The following is a 22727-nucleotide window of genomic DNA, read 5'->3' as shown; positions in this document are numbered from 1 at the left end:
GTGTGGTACTGGCACAAAAACAGAAAGATACATCAATGGAAGACGATAGAAAGCCCAGAGATAAACCCACGCACATATGGTCAACTTATCTTTGATAAAGGAGGCATGAATGTACAGTGGAGAAAGGACAGCCTCTTCAATAAGTTGTGCTGGGAAAACTGGACAGGGACATGTAAAAGTATGAGATTAGATCATTCCCTAACACCATACACAAACATAACCTCAAAATGGATTAAAGACCTAAATGTAAGGCCAGAAACTATCAAACTCTTAGAGGAAAACATAGGCAGAACACTCTATGACATAAATCACAGCAAGATCCTTTTGGACCCACCTCCTAGAGAAATGGAAATAAAAACAAAGATAAACAAATGGGACCTAATGAAACTTCAAAGCTTTTGCACAGCAAAGGAAACCATAAACAAGACCAAAAGACAACCCTCAGAATGGGAGAAAATATTTGCAAATGAAACAACTGACAAAGGATTAATCTCCAAAATTTATAAACAGCTCATGCAGCTCAATAGCAAAAAAACAAACAACCCAATCCAAAAATGGGCAGAAGACTTAAATAGGCATTTCTCCAAAGAAGATATACGGACTGCCAACAAACACATGAAAGAATGCTCCACATCATTAATCATTAGAGAAATGCAAATCAAAACTACAATGAGATATCATCTCACACCAGTCAGAATGGCCATCATCAAGAAATCTAGAAACAATAAATGCTGGAGAGGGTGTGGAGAAAAGGGAACACTCTTGCACTGCTGGTGGGAATGTGAATTGGTACAGCCACTATGGAGAACAGTATGGAGGTTCCTTAAAAAACTAAAAATAGAAGTACCATATGACCCAGCAATCCCACTACTAGGCATATACTCTGAGAAAACCATAATTCAAAAGAGACATGTACCAATATGTTCATTGCAGCTCTACTCACAATAGCCCGGAGCTGGAAACAACCTAAGTGTCCATCATCGGATGAATGGATAAAGAAGATGTGGCACATAAATACAATGGAATATTACTCAGCCATAAAAAGAAACGAAACTGAGCTATTTGTAATGAGGTGGATAGACCTAGAGTCTGTCATACAGAGTGAAGTAAGTCAGAAAGAGAAAGACAAATACCGTATGCTAACACATATATATGTAATTAAAAAAAATGTTATGAAGAACCTAGGGGTAAAACGGGAATAAAGACACAGACGTACTTAAGAATGGACTTGAGGATATGGGGAGGGGGAAGGGTAAGCTGTGACAAAGCGAAAGAGAGGCATGGACATATATACACTACCAAACGTAAGGTAGATAGATAGTGGGAAGCAGCCGCAGAGCACAGGGAGATCAGCTTGGTGCTTTGTGACCTCCTGGAGGGGTGGGATGGGGAGGGTGGGAGGGAGGGAGATGCATGAGGTAAAGGATGTGGGAACAGATGTATATGTATGACTGATTCACTTTGTTATAAAGCAGAAACTAATTTAAAAAAATGAGAAAAAAAGGAAAAAATATATATAAAAACAAAACCAAAGCAATATGCCAACTGAAGAACAAAGCAAGGAAATAGAACAAACCGATAAAAATGCTTAAAAAGATAATAAAATAACATGGGAAAAAACCACAGGACAACAGAAAAGCAAATTAGAAATGGCGATATTAAAGAAAAAGAAAACTATATTAGAGAGGAGAAAAATATAAGGGAAAAGAACACAGAACTGCAGAAAAGCAAATATAGAAATGTATATAAAAATAAAAAATATATAAAACACCGAGATCCTGAGACCAAAAAAAACCAAAAGCAAACTAAAATAACAACACCAAACAAACAAAAAAAGAAAATAACCAAAAGAAAAAAAGAGCTAGAACCAACAACAGAATCAATCAAAACATAATAAAAGTAATAGTAACATTTATGTTTCCCTGGGGTGTCCACTGTAAGTGTCCTTGCACACACCATGAGCCACAGCTCACCTTCACTTTCCCAACAAGCTCTCCTCTGCCTCTGGGCTGGTCTTTGGACATGCTGTGGGCACTGTGGGGACCACTCAGACTCTGATCTGGCCCAATTCCTCTGTGTGTTTGTCTCCAAAGTCCACAGCTGCCAGAGCTAGACCATTTTCATTTGTGGGAACACTCATTGTCTACTCAGATATTCCATAGACGCAGGGTCTACCTTGCTGATTGCCGGGATTTAATCTGCAGGTTGTACAGCTGATTGAAAGTTTTTTGATCTTCTTCCTTAGTCACCCCATCCCTGGGGTTCAGCTTTGGTTTTATCCCCACCTCTGTGTGTGGTCAAACCACAGGAGTCTGGTCCTGAGGCTGCCTTGGAGTTCTTGAGTCTGCCCCTCTGATGACCAGGCACAGAAGTGGTATGACTGCTTGGATCATGGGAGCCCCAGGGGTGCCAAATGCACAGGGAAGCTGGGGGCACAAAATATATAGCCTTAGTGAGGGCCTTTCCTGGCGCCCAGCATAAAGCACGTGAAGACTAACCCTAGCTTGGTTTTTTCTGGCACCCAGCAGCAGGCGTGTGAGTGCCACCCCTGCAGGGACGTTTTTTATTGCTTGGCTGCTGGTGAGTAATAGCCAGCCCTGAGTGGGCTTCTGTTATTGTCGGTGGCAGGCGCCAGTGTGTGAGGAGAGAGAGGCTACAATAGTGGCTCCTCCTCCTGCATGTGACTCAGCAGTAGCACTCTGCTTCCTTGCCAGTCAGGTCTTCCTCCATAGGCATTCCCTGCTGCAGGTTTCCACCCTTCCATCTCCTCAGTCTGTCCCCCACAGCCAACAGCAGTTCTCACTCTGGGCCTGTTCTCCAATCCCCATTCACCAGCTACCAGCACGCTTGCACATCTGTGAACACACATCCCAGTCTGGGGCACATAGGGCTGTGGTATGGACTGTCTGTATTTATCATTCTGTCGCATCTGCCACAGATCAGCCCCTTCAGCCTCTTCTGACAGCTTCAAATGCTTCTCTTCTGTCCCAATCAATCTCCCCATCAGAGAGGGGGTTTTCCTGAATTCAGGAAACTCTCCTCTGCTTCCTCTCCCCTGACCCAGGGTGCAGGTCCCGTCCCTCTTCCTCTCCTCCTTCTTCTACCTTCTTTTTTTCCATTCTACCCAGTTATGGAGGGATGTTTATAGTCCTTTCCAGTGTCCAAGGTCTTCTGCTAGTTTTCAGCAGGTGTTCTGTGAGGATTGTTGCATCTATAGATATATTCCTGATGCATCCGTGGAGAGAGATGAACTCCACTTCCACCTACTCCTCCACCATCTTGAGTCTTCTCCTAATGTTATTTTTTTTTAATATTTTTTTCATGTATTCAGTTACTGAATGCACTTCCATTGAGTGGCTATTATGTGTAAGGTAGTCTGCTAAGGGCTGAAGATATCCTGTAATTTTGGTCTTTTCATTTAGCCATCTTGGGGTTTGCCATTTTAATCTTTATAAATGAAAGTCAATTTTGAATTAAATGTAGTTTATGTATTCTTGGATTTTAATCTCTGATGTAAATTGTAAGCCTAACATATTTGCATACACTTTTGCTTATATGCTTTGTGCTAATAAATAACGTAGGGACACAACTATAGTGAGCTCTTAATGCAATATCTTGATGTATATTAATGCAGAAATGTACACATTCATTGATAGATATCCCCATTGCATTTACTCAGATGTGGACTAACAGTTATATTAATGGAGTTACTAGCAGTTTAGTATTAAAACACAATGAAGTGCAAAGAATCATAATGAAAAAAAAAAGAATCCTAAGTAAGAATGTGTTAATTTTATCATGCTTGATTGAAGGCAACAATCACTGAGCTCAACTTATGTGACTTTAAGTAAAGTTCATATATGTTGAGAAGTTTGATTTATTTATTTTGAAAAGTGTGCAGACCTTTCTTGAAACTGTTCTGCTTCAAGACACAATCAATGACACTGGACATGACAGAATTAAATGATAAATGGCTCTCTAAACATCTGTGATCACAGCACACAAACATGCAATTTTTTGTGAATTCACTTGAAGAATGATAGCTAAAACACAAAGGAACAGCAATGCATGGAATCTTTGGAGGAAAAAAATCTCATGTGCTGATAAAAGTCAATAATCAGAGCTATGCTTAATTTGAAATTATAGAGTAATTGAAAAGTTATGTTACATTGTGGTGGAAAAAATGGAAGAAAACAATGATAAAACTCATATTCCAGAACAGATATTCTCAATAGTTAGACACACAACTTTTGTATACATTTATTCTGAGTCTTAGTTTGCATATATGTAAAGAAGATGCATAGTTTTATATGATAAAGTTAGTTTGCATTATTTTGTCCAGAATAAAATATCAAAGACATTTGGTATTTGAATAAGACACTGACTTACACTATTAACATAATACCTGGTTTAAAGAATAAGCATATGAAAGGACAATGAAGGGGAATTCCTTGTCTTAAAGAAATGCTCCAGAATGATTTTGAGCTGCTGACTCACATATCCAAATACCTACTCAACTTTTCCACATTAATATCAAATTTAAAATGTTCAAATTTGAACCCCAGACTTTTCCCTAATATAGTTGATAGTATATTCATCCCTTTAATTGCTTAGGCAAAGAAATTTGAGGTCATTCTTGACTTTTCTCTTTCTCTCACACCTCATATCTAATTAAAAGTATCTATCATCTCTAACTTAAAACTGTATACATAATATGCCATCATCTCATGACCTCCGCTGTTATATGTCTGATGCAAGTCACTATTATCTCTCACCTAGATGCCTGAAACAGCCTCTTAAGAGCTCTCAATACTTCTACCCTTGTCCCTACACAATCTACTCTCCACAGAGTAGAGTTCTTTTTTTTTAATAGTAAGTTAAATTATGTTGCTCCTCTTCTCAAAACCCTGCAAAACTTTCCTATTTCATTCAGAATAAAACCCAAAGTCATTAAATAGGCTATGATACCCTACACGATCTCATCTCTATTTATCTAAGTAATATTAATTCCTAATAATTTTACTCATAGATTCTCTACTTCAACCACAGTGATCTCAAGCTGTTCTTTTAACATACCAGGCACTCGTATGCCTGTGCTCTGGCTATTCCTTTACATGTGATATCTTCTACACCTGGAACAACTATCTCAGTTCTCTTCAGACTTCCTCAATGAGATTATTCATACCACCTTATGAAAAGGCGACAAATTGTCTACTGACACACAACAATCACTTCTATTCTACATTTTTTTTCATAACAGTTATAACTTCTAACATAATACAAAGTTTTCTTACTATATTTATTTATTTCCTATTTTCTCCTATTGGACAATTAGCCTCACATGGGGAAGTGTGATTTGTCCATTGTGATCACTGATGTACCCCCTTGGCCTTGAACACTGTCCTGCACATAAGTTCTCAATAAATATTTATAGAATAAATCTAGCCAACCAGAGACACTGTGCCCCACAAAGAGGTAGAAACCTGATGGGCAGTTTGAGTTTTTTTTTTACATGAAAACTTTACAGATAAGTTAATTTTACCATGCAAAGATTGCATCCTCTCATCTCCTTGAATCCTTGGTAATTTAGTTATCTGCTTCTTGTTTACCATCTTAGATTGATAATATATTTTGGACTTTGATAGGTTCTTTCAGCTCTAGAAGAACATGAACCCTAGCATATAGGTACTCATTGCGTCTTGCTGGACATATGGTTCATTTATCTGTCAAACCGTTAACAATCTCCTCAATCTTTTTGTTGGGGGAAGGAGATCAGACATGGAATAATCCTAGGTTCCTGTTTTTAAAAGGTCACTTCAGTGACATTAAGAAGGACAAACTGGAGGAGTGCAAGATATGAAGTAAGATTTGAAGATGCTAGCAGTGAAAATAAAGAATGTTTGGGAAATGTAGAGAAAGGAAACCTCAAAAGATAACTGAAAGATTAGCTCAACAATTATTAGAAGCCTATTTGATGGAGGAGGGAAGGAGATTAGGATTTCAAAATTAATTTTAATTCAAAATATTTAATAATTATCTTTTAATACAGGTAATAGAGTATCTGTAAGGATAGTCTAGGTTGTGATGCCTTAACAAACATTCCCAAATATCAGTGACTTAGCAGAACTAACATTCATCAATACAAAGTCTTCTTCCTGTTGCTGTTGTCCATGAGGTGGGTTAATATTCCTTAAGTCTCTCTTTCAAAGTTAGAATCCACATTTGTCATGATAGAGAAGTAGTGCATGGAAAATTACACAAAAGAAATCAAAATTTTCAGCCTGGAAGTGATGCTTATCATTTCCATTTGTCTTTAATTGGCCAAGGAATGTAATGGTAACACTTAATATCACACTTCATTACCTGGAAAGAAATAAAAAAGTTGAAATTTTGGAACTCTAAATTAGAAGTCTAATGAAATATCATTTACTGCCTCTGTACTAGGGACCAGAATACAAAGTTAAAACACTTTAAATAGATTTATGTATATAGTTGTATGATTCACTTACATGGAGAATATAAGAGGGGAAAATGTTTGAGGTCAAAGATGAAGAATTCTTTATAAGCCATGTTGAGATGGCGATACCTGTTTGATATGAAGATAAAAATACCCCAGTAGGCAATTGAAAATACCTTGAGGTCTATTATAAACTCAAGGCTATGATCTTGCATTTTAATTCACTATTGCATTAGAGGAAGTTAAGGTCATGATTTTGAATCATTTTATCCAATTATAAGATACAAATTGAGACAAGAATAAATGAAAAGGAACAGTGGGAACTATATCATCCATCATTATCAATGTCATATTAATAGCCTTATTTCTGGAAAGATAAAATTTAAGATATAATTAGAATATTCTGCTTATTCCTTTAATCCTTTAATTTTACCTATTTATTACCATGTGGAGTTCACTAGAGAAGTAGTTTCTCCACCAAGAGTTCTTGGAATTTAGAAGTAATAATTGAGTTTCACCTTAACGAAAATATCCCCCACAGTGAATAATATATATCTAAATATTTTTGTTCATTGACAATTACTCTCTAATTTCTGAAATATATCCTTTGTATGAAAGTATGAGAAACAGATTTTATGTTGTAGAATTTTTCTATTTTCCAGACATGAAACATAATGATAGAAATTACTATTCTATAAATAAATGTTTTCCATTAATCCCTTATCATTTGATTTTAGATATTGAATTATTGATTAGCATCTGCTCCTTAGAACCAGATTTTATCTTCAGTAAGGTTTCTGTTTATATGTTGTCTTCTCTGTGGGAAATAAATAGTTTCTCTGTAAGAAGTGTTAGATGTATAATAATAAGTTGTTTTTCAGTAGTCTTGGAATTCTGAATGTTAAAATTTAAATTATTCCTTCTATTATTATACTAAACCCATTTCAATACTGTACAATTTCTTAGATTTTGAAGACTTTTTAGCAAAGATTTATTATATATACTTTCAGGCAACACTTAAAGATCCTTTTAATTTATTTTTGCAGAAGCTACCATAAACATACAATTTTTTATTCCAGCAGTATTTTTTCCTATATGTTTGTTTTTCATATGTGCCTAAGTAACAATAAATATATTTCAACTGTTTTTTTTCCTCAATTCTAGCAGCTAGTAATATTGCTTTTTTAAATTTTGACATATACGTGTTACACAAGTTAATAGGGTTGTTAGATATAAAAAATTAAGTTAAAAATTGTAAACTTGTTGCTTGGAAGTTTAAGCATTATTTTTATACTAAATCATTCTTTGAATACACTGATACCAAAAACCACATGACTGATATAAAATATATGTAACAGTATTAAACATAATTTTATTTGCAATTTTCATATTTTTTACCTAAATCTCTAAAGTTGAAAACAGGCCATAAATTCTAATGAGAGTAACATTGAGATTTCTGATAGCTCTTTCTGTATTTTATAAAAATATAATGCATAACTTTTAAACCATATCACAAAACAATTACACCAATCACTCCATGTAAATAGGAGACTAGATATTTTAGGAAAGTTTATTGAGGTAAGAATATTTTGTAAAGTCAGACTGAATAGTAAATATAGATGGATAATGCCAAGTTCAGATGGTTTTCCATGAGAACCAGTTGGAGTGACTGAACATTCCTGCAGGAAAGGAAGCCTCCCTGAATGGATGTTTGCTCAGTACAGAAATATAAAGTGATACATGATAAAAAAAGAAAAAAAGAAAAAAGAAAAAAAGAAAAGAAATTTCCCCTGAAGTTTGAGAAATAAGTGGTATTTTCTTTTCCCTGAAAAACTTAGAGGGTAGGATGTTGGCTTGAAGAGCCTATAATGTCCCAAATAGTAGAGAGTGTTGAAGCAGAGGCAGGGTGCACTTCTGTTATTGGTATATCCAAGGGTGTGTGCATCTTCTCTGAGTCAAGCAGAGCCTCATAAGTGTCAGACATAAGACCAAATCTGAGCCAAATTAAGGTTCAGTTTGGGGTGAGAGGAGCTTTGAAAACATCCAGAGTCAAAGTTATACATTAGACTAGAACTTGACAGGTTTTCTTTTCTCAATAATTAAAGCTAAGCATGCATTAAAAATGTAAAAATAATTCTTATACTTGAATCCCAGAAGCTATGGAATCTGATAAAAGTTTTTCAGGAACAAGTTTAGGAAGAGTCAATAAACATCAGGGAAGACAAAAATGGGGGGTGGGGAATAAAGCTATGTCCTATGTATATTGTAAAGATATGAAACTAAATTAAACTGTTTATTCATGGGGAGACTTCTTTTATGAGACATAGTGGATAGTTGTTAACTTAGCTCTCTGATCATGGCTCTCATTTAAAACTGCTAACCATTAGCACAGAGCTGGAGTACCTGCAGCTACAACATCTGGGTGAGGAAAATGAAAAAGAAAATAATAACATTTTTTGAATACTCACTCAGTATCATCTGCTTTCTATATGATATGTGTTAGTTTCATTATATTTGATACTGTGCCACATACGGAAGGTTTTTTTAAGAAAGTGATCAACAAGTAACAACTATCTTTCCTAAAATAATGACTAATGTATGACAGGGTAATGATCACAAAATTCATATTGTGATCATGTAGTTTCCAAGATGACCTATATGAATTTGCACTTTCACAGAATATATACCTTTCAATATTAATAGGAGAAATTAACTAGAAGCTGGCATATGTATTGAGTGAAGTAATTGAAACAAATGTAACTGCTGCCAAATGGAAAAATGTCCCCCTCTTATATTTGGAACACAAAGCTTATGTGTGAATAAGTGATAATATAAGGTGAATGATGTGAATTACCTCACAGAGATTAAGGTTAGCTGAGTACATTAAAGTCAGTCAATAAGTAGAAAACAGCTATAATATCCACTAATGGGATAATAGAGGTCATATACACACCTTATTTATCACAAGATAAGGGAAGGGAGTGTTAATAACAAAAAAAGAAAAATAAATAAATGGAAAGGACATACAATTAAGCTAAAAAAAAAACATAAAATAGAGGCATGATTTAAATATTAGTCCAGGAAAGAGGCTGAGAGATTCAAGCTGAAAGAAATAAAGATTTAGGACAAATCAGTCTGGAAAGTAGAAAAGCATTACCAAGTGCCCCTGACAGCAGTAGCACTAAATACTTGTAGGCTGTATGAAAGTTGACTGCTTCGCAAACTTGGTCAAAGTGGCCATAAGAACCCATGGCAAAATAATAATGAATGTGGCAACCAAGGAGTTCAGATGCTCACAGATTTGACTGGAGCTATAAATCACAGTCAGTATAAAAATGTGGAAGGGAGAAAGTACACAAAACTGAAGTGAAGATGGGAGGTGCTAGGCATAGAAATAATGCCACTGAGATAATACTGAAAATAGTATCTCTGGTTTTCAGAAAAATAAAGGCATAGTAGATACATTGAAATAGAAACAATCTACTGAATTGAAACTAGACCACGTGGTATAAAACCATAAATTTTCTAGTAATACCTACTTTATTAAAAACAAGGAACTGCAGGTTTTCTGAAATATTGGAAGCATTATATAAACATATTTAAAATACTTATGAAGATATCCAGAGAAATTAATAATTTGGAGTCATTTTAAAAAGTAATCAATTGAATTAAGACCCACAACTAAGAATATTTTTATATTGCAAAAATAAGATGAGTCCTAATGCTAATGTTTTCAAAAATAGCATAGTGGCAAAACATGGTAATGAGTTGACTTTTGTAATAAAATGAACATAGGAAAGAAACATTAAGCCAACAATATATGGTATATAAAATATGAATCTGGAATAATCAATATTTAATTTTGAAAAAGCCTAGAATCTGCCCTGAGAAAAATGTTGGTTAACAATATGTAGAAATGTTCAATTGGAAATAGTTTAACTGTTATGTTTAAACATTGTAATAAAGATCTACATTTAAAGGAGATTCCTTGTTACAGACCCGTCTGGAGTTACTATGCCCAGAGAATGTAGAAGTAGCTATGGGGATAGTCAATCTCTATGCTAAGCCTAGCTCAGACACCAATTCACACTGACCTTCTAGAAGTTACTTAACTCTTCTTAAGCTTTCTCATCTCAAGCAATAAAGACCTTATCTAGAAGTAAGTTCTGGGTATTGATTAGCTAATGTTCTGAAAGTTCTGTGTAGATGGATGAAACAGGACATAAAGGGTAAATGTATGTCCTACAGACAAGGAGACTTCAGTAAGGCTTCCTATGATCATATACACATTCTCTTTGCTTTAAAAAATAAATTATAAAAGGTGATATTTATAAATGCATGGAGATATAATTTTTAAAGATCATAATTATTAAAAGATAATAAATATCGATTGATTTACATTACTTTTAATTAAAATTACTCAAAATAAATAACTAAAATGTATATACAATCAAAACTATCATGGGATGGGATTAACTATAATTTTCTATATTAGAATATGTATTTAAAAAGTCAGAATTTCTTAAAATGTATTTTAAAATCATGACAGTATTGTTTAAGATAAATTTCCAACTCATAACAAAATTGAATATTACTTGTATGCTGATAACAGAGCACATTTTAAGGCAGTTATGATACAGCCTAACTACTTTTTCAATATCTAATTTGAAATAGATAAAATTAAAGTTGCTAGATCTACAAAATAAGTATTTGTTATAAAGTCACATGGAATAATTTCAGGCATATTATTTCAACTGTCTAGTTTGTCATGTGCAACAACCATTTTTACCAGCTTTATAAAATCATCACAAATGTATAAATCAAAATATAACTTGTAAATTAACAAAGAAATCTTTATACAGCAAACTAAAAATAGAGTGATGCCCATAACATGAATAGGAGATGAAAGAAAACTAATTATTTTCTTAGAATTAAAAATAAATCTCAGATCCATGAATAAGTCATTCTTTTCTTTCTCCAGATTTTCTGGAATATCTCTTTGAGCTGGTGGAACTTTAGAAAATGCCTTTGAGACTTTTCAAAGTATATTTTATTCCATATTTTTCTGGGTTTCTAATAAATATAAAACTATGATATTGTTTCTGACCTTCTTATTAATTTTCAAAATGGACAAAACAAATGAAAAGATAGCAAAGAAGAGTGCCCAAAACATCTATGGAATTAAACATAAAGTACAAGTTTTTTACATGTTTATGATAAAATAGACTCTATCTAAAATAACTGGGCATCCATATATGTTTAAAATATCTGCTTAATATTTTATTAATATATTTAGAGACCTGATCTTTTCACAAGGTCTTGTTGAAACAAAAAATATTGAAGATACAATGTTGGATATGTTTACACTTCCTTGGTATAAAATAATTTGAGCTCAACAGTCAGTTATCAAAGAAAGTCCATGCCATTTTTTTTTACCGCTTAACTAGCTTAACATTTTTAACATTAAAACAGATCAGTGATAACTAAGCTATTATACTCTTCATCACAGAGTCTATTTTTTCTGCTTTCTGGAGCTAGTGTAACCTAGTGATTTAGATGCCCAGCTTCGGAATCAGTCCTGGATGTCTCAGTTTATTTGACCTTAAGCAAAATATTTAACCTCTTTAGTTTTTTTGCTCATGTGAGAAAATAAATGGAGATAACAGTAATAGGTATGCTATAAAATGGTTGTGAGAATAATGAAGGGAAACCAAATATGAAGGAAAAATCACTGTGTCCAACACATAGTAAGTGCCCTTTAAATGGTATCTGTGGTTATAGCTATTATTTTCTCTGTATTATTGCAGATTTATGAACATGAATTTGTTTTCAGTCAGTCTTTCCATTTATTTATGTTATTTTTAAAACTTTGATGAATTCTTGAATGATGTAAGAGCAAAAATATGTCCATATTGTTTGCCAGTAGAATTTATCTCAAACTTTATAAGATAATTAGTGGAAAAATTTTATTGACTCAACAGACATCTATTTCAATTAGATACTTTGCTGTATCCCCATCAATCCATTGTAGACTTACATAACATGTCTCTTCTTCCTGAGACAACCTGAAACCTCTCTTGGATAATTAGAGACATCACTGTTAATGTGATTTTATAAACATTCTTCAAGCATAGCACTATCTGAACCTCCACACTGGTGCTAAATGTTACATTTAATTTAATTTCACTGTGGTATAAAAGACCTTAAGGAATTGTTAAGGAGCACTTACTCAATTTTCATTTCTAATAAATCCTACCTAGACTATTGGGCTTTCCAATTTTCTATAGATATAAATTTGTAACTCTTATTGCAAACACTTTTGAATATTTATTATTCATCATTAAAACCTTTCTTTCTGAATAAGTCAAAACTATGTAACCCTATGTAGTAGCCTTTTCTATATAAAATTATGTGATATAAATATAATTTTATCTTAGAGATGTGTTTAATTTTATATGCTATTCTAAACAACACATGCCCATTTCTCTCTGTTTGAATTATGATTCCTGGGACCAACAGAACTACCGTATGACCCAGCAATCCCAATACTGGGCATATACCCTGAGAAAACCATAATTCAAAAAGAGATATGTACCACAGTGTTCATTGCAGAACTGTTTACAATAGCCAGGACATGGAAGCAACCGAAGTGTCCATTGACAGATGAATGGATAAAGAAGATGTGGCACATATATACAATGGAATATTACTCAGCCATAAAAAGAAACAAAATTGAGTTATTTGTAGTGAGGTGGATGGACCTAGAGTCTCTCTTACAGAGTGAAGTAAATCAGAAAGAGAAAAACAAATACCGTGTTCTAACACATATATATGGAATCTACAAAAAAAAAAAAGGTTCTGAAGAACCTAGGAGCAGGACAGGAATAAAGACGCAGATGTAAAGAATGGACTTGAGGACACAGGGAGGGGGAAAGGGTAAGCTGGGACGAAGTGAGAGACTGGCATTTACATATATGCACTACTAAATGTAAAATAACTAGCTAGTGGGAAGCAGCCGCATAGCACAGGGAGAGCAGCTCGGTGCTTTGTGACTACCTAGAGAGGTGGGATAGGGAGGGTGTGAAGGAGATGCAAGAGGGAGGGGATATGGGGATATATGTATATGTATAGCTGATTCACTTTGCTATACAGCAGAAACTAACACAACATTGTAAAGCAATTATACTCCAATAAAGATGTTTAAAAAAAAAAGAATCCACTGGCAAATGAACAGAAGCTGAATAAAAAATAAAATAAAATAAAAAATGACATTTGATAATTAAAAAATAATCTTTAAAATATAATTATATATATATATATATATATATATATATATATATATATATATATAGTAAAGATAATAAAATGCTCTATAAAGAAGGGCAGGGGAACACCCATTTTTCATATAGGATGCAGTTATACCGTATTGTTTCTAAAATAAAATTGAGAGGTAGTGTGAGAGACAGAAAGAATTTACTGGATTCTAGTCTTTGCCAGACATAATTATTCATATGAAAACAATGATAATTGTTCATTGCTATTTATTTATTTATTTATTTATAAGATTTCCTAACAAGCCTGTGAATTCTGAAACAGGGACCAGGTCTAATTTAGCCCTGCATTATAGTCACCTGAAACAAAGGAGTGATTCAATAAATGCCTACTGACTAAATTAAGTGAATGAGTGGATTGATGTCATGTGCAGGCAATATTTTGCTCTACAAATGTCCTACATTTACCACAGGAAGAATTAAAAGTTTAAAGAAAAGAAAAAAAAGGCTAGAATAACTGGAAATTCTACACCCCATATAATTACATCATGCATGCCTGCTCCCCTTTCTTTTAGATAATGAAAAAGAATTTATTACAATGGGACACAAGGGTAAAGGTTTCTTTTAAAACCTAAATTTAGAGTATATGGAATATAGGATATTCAGAGGTAGCTTGTCCAGCGTTCACGTTTACTTGATCAGGCACGTATATTTTGCTTTACCCCTTAATCACTTGGCCCGAATGGCCATGCTCCAAAAGCAGATCTAGACTCTGAAGTTGGGTCACTTTTCTCAGTGCTGAGCTGCCCTCACACAGAGTGCTCATGCCAACGCAACATAATCTTTCATTTCTATGTGCATTGTGTTGAAGTGATTGAACCATCTTCTTTAAGCCAAGTTCTATTTTATAATGCAGTCTATAAACACGCTTGTAAATTCTTCTTTCTACTCTTTCAGTCTTCCCTCTCATTTCCAATTCTGTTGTTTATACTGTTTTTCTATTACCAGCCTTGGTGAGTATGTTTTTTAAAAAATTTCATCATGCTTAAAAAGGAGTCAAATAGTTTACAAGTTTTCTTTCCCCAATTATTTATTAGTACACTTGAAGAAAATGTTCTATGTCCTTAACTTTCATCCCAATTTTCACTTGTCACCATCAGTCATGTAACTCTTATGAATTTCTTTTTCCCCCTTCTTCAAACATGTCAATTTCTCTCTTGTATAAGACCAATATTATGTGGTCATTCCTATGGGACAGGGAAGAAAAAGAGACAGAGACAGAGAATCTGTCTTGCAACTGGCCTTGTGAAACCCAGTGAGATATCCTAGTATGTCTCAATTCAAAGACAAGTCAACTAACTTGTCTAAGTCCTAGTGCTAGCTCATTTGCTAATAAGTGGGCAAAATTTAGATTCATCCTATCACATTGTCTCCCTAAGAAAATAGTGTAAGAAAAGGAAAAAATAGACTTTCTAATTCGTAGGTTTTCTTAAATTCCAATTGACCTAAAAGTATGCCGTGAATGCAACATGACTCTTTATTTACCTGTATCTAGTTCGTCACTAGCCACATAAAGAACTAATCAGGGGCATTGAGAGATGGTTATCCTAACCATATACTTTAAGAAGTTTTATAAATGTAAATTCAGTATTATATCTGTAACTATATGAATTCTGAAAAGCAGTTATTCCTGAACTTGAAAAATAAAGATTAAGAAATTAAAGTGTTGTTTGGAAACTTATGAATGAAAATATTCATTTGATAATCTTCACACATAACACTTTCAACTGGACAGAATAGCAGATGGTGAATTCTCAAATTATGGTGCAAAAAAGTGACTAAGAAAAATAATTCAGACTATTACATAAGAATAATATAAATAGTAAAAAAGAAACCAATCACATTTAAATAATTTAAATAGTCAATAAACCACAGGAACCTGTGGTACTTTATCTCAGTGATATTCCTTTAAAAAATGCATTATCCCAGTCTAATCATGAGAAAAATATCATATAAATTCCAATTGAAAACATTCTACAAAATATCTGAACAGTATCCTCAAACAATGTCAAGGTCATTAAAATAAGACAAGTTTTATAAATGTCATAAACAAGAGAAGTTTAAGGAGATAAGGGCACTAAAAGTAATGTGATATCTTGTAAGAGATCCTGGAACAAATAGGAGTAAATAGAAAAAAAACAGGAAAATTGATGGGAATTTACTTAATAATAATTTATCAGTGTTGGCTCATAATTGTGACAAATGTACTACACTAATATAAGATGTTAATAACAGTGAAAATTGGGTGAGGAGTAGATGTGAACTCTCTGTACTGTTGTTTCAACTATTATATGAACTGGAAAATAGCATTGAGGAAATTATACACAGGTAAAAATTTTATTTTATGAAAGACGTTGATAGACATGAAAGATAGAATAAAACAGTTTTAAAATACTTTATAATGAATTCCAGAATAATAAAGCTTGTGGCAGTGCAGTATTCACAAAGTTAAGGGTGAAATGTTGAGTACTAATGACAGATACATCATCTAAGACAGAATTAGAATTAATCCAAGCAGCTTCAGACTCTGATACAGTAAAATCTGCTCCTTGGCCACTTGATATAGATAATATATTTCTATAAACTCGCATTAGTTATATGGGTAGGGCTAATCAATTCTATAGGAGGTATTTTGTGAAAAAAGGTAGGTGAGATCTTTTAAACCACAAAGTGCTTCTGTAGACATCAGGTTTTTTACTACCTACAGCTAGATAGAATGTGAGAATTGCATCAGTCTTCTGAAGAAGACATTCTCTTTTTTCTTATGATTTACATATTTTTAGATAAGATGGATACAGGCTTATATTTTAATAACAAAATGTCACAGCTAGAGACTGTTAATGATATTTACTTTAATCCAAGATATATTGGTTGGATTGAAGAGAGGATCAAATTGTTTAAATTCCAAATGGAATTAAATTTAAATAGAATCCTAAGTTTTACTTACACTTAAATATAACAACTTTTGTTTCTATACTGACTAAAGATAATTGTGTTGCTTGAAGTGGAATCGACTAGTTGCCAGAATTTTTTTCTCAGAAAAATATCTGAAGAATTCTTATACTAGTAGTAGTTAATAATTCAATATTTGTTTTTCCACTCTATTGTGTGACCTCTTTCAAAATTTCTCATTTTCTATATTGTTATATTTTATCATTAAAATCAAATTTAAAATTAAAAATCTCTTTAAGAGGAAACAAGAAAAAAAGAAAGATGAAAATTGAAACGAAAAAAGCTGGAAAAGTAGACAAGACATATGAAAAAGAAGAATTTCAACAAAGTTTTGGAATGTAAAAAAATTATGAAATTGAGTCTACTAAAACTAAAAAATGCAATCTATATAATTGAGAACTACCACCAGAAATTGTAGAGCAGATTGGACATGGCAGAGGAGAAGACTGGGGAGCTGAAACACAGGTCAACAGAAAATAACCAGACTGAAGCAAAAAGAGGAAAATATGGGGGTAAAGAGCTTCTGACACATGTGGGACAGACACTCAAACATTCTAATAGTAATTTAATTATAGTCCCAGAGGAAACAGTGGAGAGAATCAGTTACAAGCAAAACTGAAAGAAAGTTAATAACCATGAGTTTTCCCAAACTGATGAAAGATAATCAACTTTTGTCCAAAAAGTTCCATGAATCATCATAGTAACAAAGCAAAGGAAACCACAACTAGGCTTATTGTAATAAAACTCTGTAACTTAGAGTTAAAAACAGAAAATGTCAAAAAAAGCTGCCAGAGTAAAAACTACTTTACCTTCAAAAAAGCAACTAAGAACTTTCATACAGAGAAAAAAATAGGAGGCCAAATGAAACCAGAAAGACATCTTTATACTATAGGAAAATTCATTGCCAACATACCATTCTCTAATCAAAAAAATATGCTACAAAAATCGTGTTTTCAGAAATACCTAAAACCTATAAAAATGTATGGTTGGGACTTCCCTGGTGACGCAGTGGTTAAGTATCCGCCTGCCAATGCAGGGGACATGGGTTTGCGCCCTGATCTGGGAAGATCCCAAATGCTGCAGAGCAGCTAGGCCCATGCACCACAGCTACTGAGCCTGTGCTCTAGAACCCGTGAGACACAGCTAGTGAGCCCGCATGCCACAACTACTGAATCCCGCACGCCTAGAGCTGGTGCTCCACAACAAGAGAAGCCACCACAATGAGAAGCCCATGCACCACAACGAAGAGTAGCCACTGCTCACTGAAACTAGAGAAAGCCCGCACACAGCAACGAAGACCCAACACAGGCAAAAATAAACAAACAAACAAATAAATAATTAAATTTATTTAAAAAAATATATGGTGAGTCAGGCTGTTTATTTCAGAAGAAATAAGGAACATTCCTGATTGGAATATGGAAATGAAAAATGAGATGAAGAATACTGGAAAGGATAAATATGTGTGCTAATATAAGTGATTATTGGTAGTATAAAAATAAATGTAATGCCTTGTAAAATTTCAAATGTATGTAAAATAAAAATCCATAGCAGAAATAATTTAAAACCAGAATTGATATACCTATTGAAGTGTTCAATTGGTTCTAGCAGGGTCAGGAACACTGTAACAGTAGTAATAATCTTTACACTATAAGGAAAAATAGTATATCTAAAGTAACCAAGAAAGTAATATATAACTAATAATTTAATACAGAAACATGTATTAAGTATTTGTTTAACCCCCCAATAGAAAGAAATATGGATAATAGAACATTAAACAATGGTGTCAAATATTATACAAATACATTTTATATAAGTTATTACATTTTATATAAATGAATTTGTATTCACGTTACAAAAGGAACATTGTCAGATTATGACAAAATAAAACCCAGAGATTTATAAAAAAGGATCGAAGAATAGTATATGCCACAAGCAATAATAAAAACAAAAACTGGCAGGTCTACAGGTATCAGACAAGTTTGACTTTAAGGTAGGGGCCATACTACAGAAGAGGAGAAATATTTTATAATGATATTAGGGTTTATCCCCAAAAAAAGTTATAAAATTTCTAAGTTGAATTGCACTTAGTAACACAGTCTGAACAATATACACCAAAAATTCATAGAACTAAATGAAAACATAAGCATAAAATGACAGTAGTAGATTTTCACTCACTTCTGTAATCATAAAAACAAGGCATTCAGTGTGGGTCATGTACCAACTAAGAGGAAGGTCATTGAGGTACTCTTAGAAGGCACAAAATGTTTGCATCCAATACATGAGGAATTAAACGTACTATTCTCAGTAAGGTACAGAACGATTTGATGAAAAAAGCAATAATGAAAAATAAAATCAAATAATATTTTTGTTATTTTTTCTGATGGCTATCTTTATAAAAGTAAAATATTAAGATTTTAGTTTAATCAGTGCTTTAATTCTTGTAATATTTCATATGTCTGAAAACACCATCATGATAGTTCCTCTCAGTAGTTTTCAACCTCTGTGGAAGGTATTATCAGTTCTGATATATTTATCAGTTCTGATATATCAGTCATAGTTTCTCTAGTCCTTCATAAGCAATTTGTCTATTCACTTGAATAACATCTTTTATTTTTACGTCATTGACAAGGAAGCATGTAAAAGGATATATAACAAAAATACACAATTTTGGAAAACTATTTTCTGAGTATGCTCTTTAGAAGCAACCAATGTTAGTTGTGTCAGAAAATCTCTGCCCTCTTTAGAAATCAGTTCATATACATTGGGCTGAGCTGGGGGCATTTTTCAGCATTTTATTTTCCTTTAGGCATCATGGAATGGATATAGTTCTTGTGTACTTCCAAACTATTTCTTTTTTTTTTTTTTTTGGTACACGGGCCTCTCACTGCGGTGGCCTCTCCCGTTGCAGAGCACAGGCTCCGGACGCACAGGCTCAGCGGCCATGGCTCACGGGCCCAGCCACTCCGCAGCATGTGGGATCTTCCCAGACCGGGGCACGAACCCGTGTCCCCTGCATCAGCAGGCGGACTCTCAACCACTTCGCCACCAGGGAAGCCCCCAAACTATTTCTAATAGGCCATGGCACAAATTGTCCATTTTATATATTATATTTGAATTATTATGAAGGATTTTTAACTTGTGGCCTGAGCTGTGATATTAGATATGGTATTTCAGCATTCCTGAGAAGGCAAGCCTTCTCTGGTTTATATAAGAAACTACTTCTACTTCTAGCCTAGAAAGATAACAGGAATCAGATTTGCCCTCCTACTTGAAACAACCAAAAAACAGACAAAATAAATAACACAATGGTTTTTAAGACACTGTCGTCAGGCAATGGTGGAAAGTGATCCTTGAGGGATGGGGAATAAAGGAGTGAAATTACAATTGCCCCAGCTTACTGTCCTGAGAGGGTTTCCATGCTGTGGTGCAGGGAGCAGGGAAAACCCAAGAAGACTTCAGCAGATGCCTGAGTTGAGATGATGAAGTTAGGAGAACTAGGAGGCAAAGGTGGCTAAAATTCACTGGACAGAGTAACAGAGTGGGGAGAGCTCCACTGAGACAAATCGCTAGAGGCCTGAGAGACAGCAAGGTCAGAGGGAGGTTTTCTGCAAAGGGACATGTGGAAAACTTTCGAGGCTGTCAAACTGTTTTACATTTGATTGTGGTGATGTTTACATAACTGTATACATTTTCAAAAGTCATCAAATTGTACACTATAATATGATGGATTTTATTACATGTAAATAATATCACGATAAAGGTGATTAAAATATTATTAATATTGAGACTTTTTTTTTAGCAAAACTTGTCTATCAGGAGATAATCAAGGGCCCAATAAAAAACAAGCGAAATGGCAGAGAAAAAAGAACCATTTTTGAGTAACTTCTCTGTGCCAGGCACTGTGATAAACTCTTCTGCATATATTATCATGGCAGATAAAACCACATGATAAATGCAAAGAACAATTAAAAGGATGATATCAGCTTATTTATGGAATTTAACTATTATTACATTTCTAAAATGAAATATATTCTAAAACATTATTTATTTCAGCAGCTAAATTTTTCACAAAATATCTGAAGCATCAAACTTGATATTTTTACTTACCCCAAGCATCTTTATAATTTCTGGCTCTCAGCAGAATTTCCATAGTCTTCCCTGTATGTCAATACAAATTCATGCCCATGTTAAGGCACTCTAAATTTCTAAAAAATAATGGCTATACCATCTGCTCTTTTTGATGCTCTTTCATGGTAGTTTTATTTAAATCTATTATAAATGTATATACAGGTTTAGTTTTAAATAATTTTGTCCTCTCACATGTATACCAAGTGAGGATAGATTAGGAATGTGACTAATTTATTTATTTTTATTTTTAAAATATTTTATTTTTTTAAAGCAGTTTTAGGTTCACACCAAAATTGAGTGGAAAGTACAGAGATTTCCCAATACCTACTGCCCCCACACATGCATTCCCTGCCCCATTAGCAACATGCCTCATAAGAGTGTTACATGTGTTACAATTAATGAACCTACATTTACACCTCATTTTCACCCAAATCCATAGGTTATATCAGGATTGGTGTTGCATGTTCTGTGGGTTTAGAATGACATGTATCCACCATTAAGGTATACAGAGTAGTTTAGTTGCCCTAAAAATACTCTTTATTCCACTAATTTATCCTTTATCCTCCCCCCAAACCCTTGGCAACCACTAATCTTTTAACTGTCTCCATGGTTTTACCATATAGATAGATAGATAGATAGATAGATAGATAGATAGATAGATAGATAGATAGATGATAGATAGATAGATATAGATATATAGATATATAGATGATATATCTATATATCTATATATCTGCAGCTTTTCCATATTGACTTCTTGCAATGAGTGATATACATTTAAGTTTCCTCTATGTCTTTACATGATTTGATAGCTCATCTCTTTTTAAATTTGGATTCATTGCATGGATGTACCATAGTTGTTTTTGTTGTTGTTTAAACTATTGACTTACTGAAGAACATCTTGGTTGATTCCGAGTTTTGGCAACAATGGACAAAGCTGCTCTAAACATCTGTGGCACATTTTGGTGTGGATATAAGTTTTCAACTCCTTTGGGTAAATATGAAGAAATGTGACTTGTGGATCATATGATAAGAGTATGTATAATTTGTTTAAAGCTGCCAAACTGTCTTTCAAAATGGCTGTAGAATTTTGTATTCCCACCAGCAATGAATGAGATTTCCTGTTGCTCCACATTCTTGCCAGAATTTGGTCTTGTCAGTGTTCTGTATTTTGGCCATTCTAATAGGTATATAGTAGTATCTCATTGTTAATTTAGTTTTCATTTCCCAGATGACATATGATGTTGAGTATATTTTCATATGCTTATTTGCCATCTGTGTATCTTCTTTGTGAGGAGTCTTTTAAGTTCTTTTGGCTGTTTTTTAATTGGTTTGTTTATTTTCTTCATGTTGAGTTTTAAGAGTTCTTTGTAAATTTTGGATAACTGTCCTTTATCAGGTATGTCTTTTGCCCAGGCTCTTTTTATTCACTTGACAGTGTCCTCTGCAGATATATTTTTTTATTTTAATGAATGCCAGCTTTTCATTTTGTTTTTTCATGTATCATGCCTTTGTTGTTTATAAAAAGTTATCGTCAAACTTAAGGTCATCTAGATTTTCTTTTTCTATTATAGCCTAGGAGTTTTATAGTTTTGCATTTTACTTTTAGGTTTGTGATTCATTTTGATTTAATTTTTGTGAGGGATGCAAGCTCTGTGTCTGGATCTTTTTTTTTTTCATGGGGATGTCCTGTTGTTCCAGGACCATTTGTTGGAAAAACTTTCTTTTCTCCATTGCATTGTCTTTGCTCCTTTGTCAAAGATCAGTTGACAGTGTTTGTGAGGGTCTCTTTTTTGGCTTTCTATTCTGTTCCATTGATCTATTTGTCTGTTCTTTCGCCAAGAACACTGTCCTGAGTA

This window comes from Mesoplodon mirus (genome assembly GCF_964341445.2).
Source record: "Mesoplodon mirus genome assembly, chromosome: 6".
In the NCBI taxonomy this organism is placed as follows: Eukaryota; Metazoa; Chordata; class Mammalia; order Artiodactyla; family Ziphiidae; genus Mesoplodon; species Mesoplodon mirus.
Note: the sequence above shows the minus strand (reverse complement) of the source record.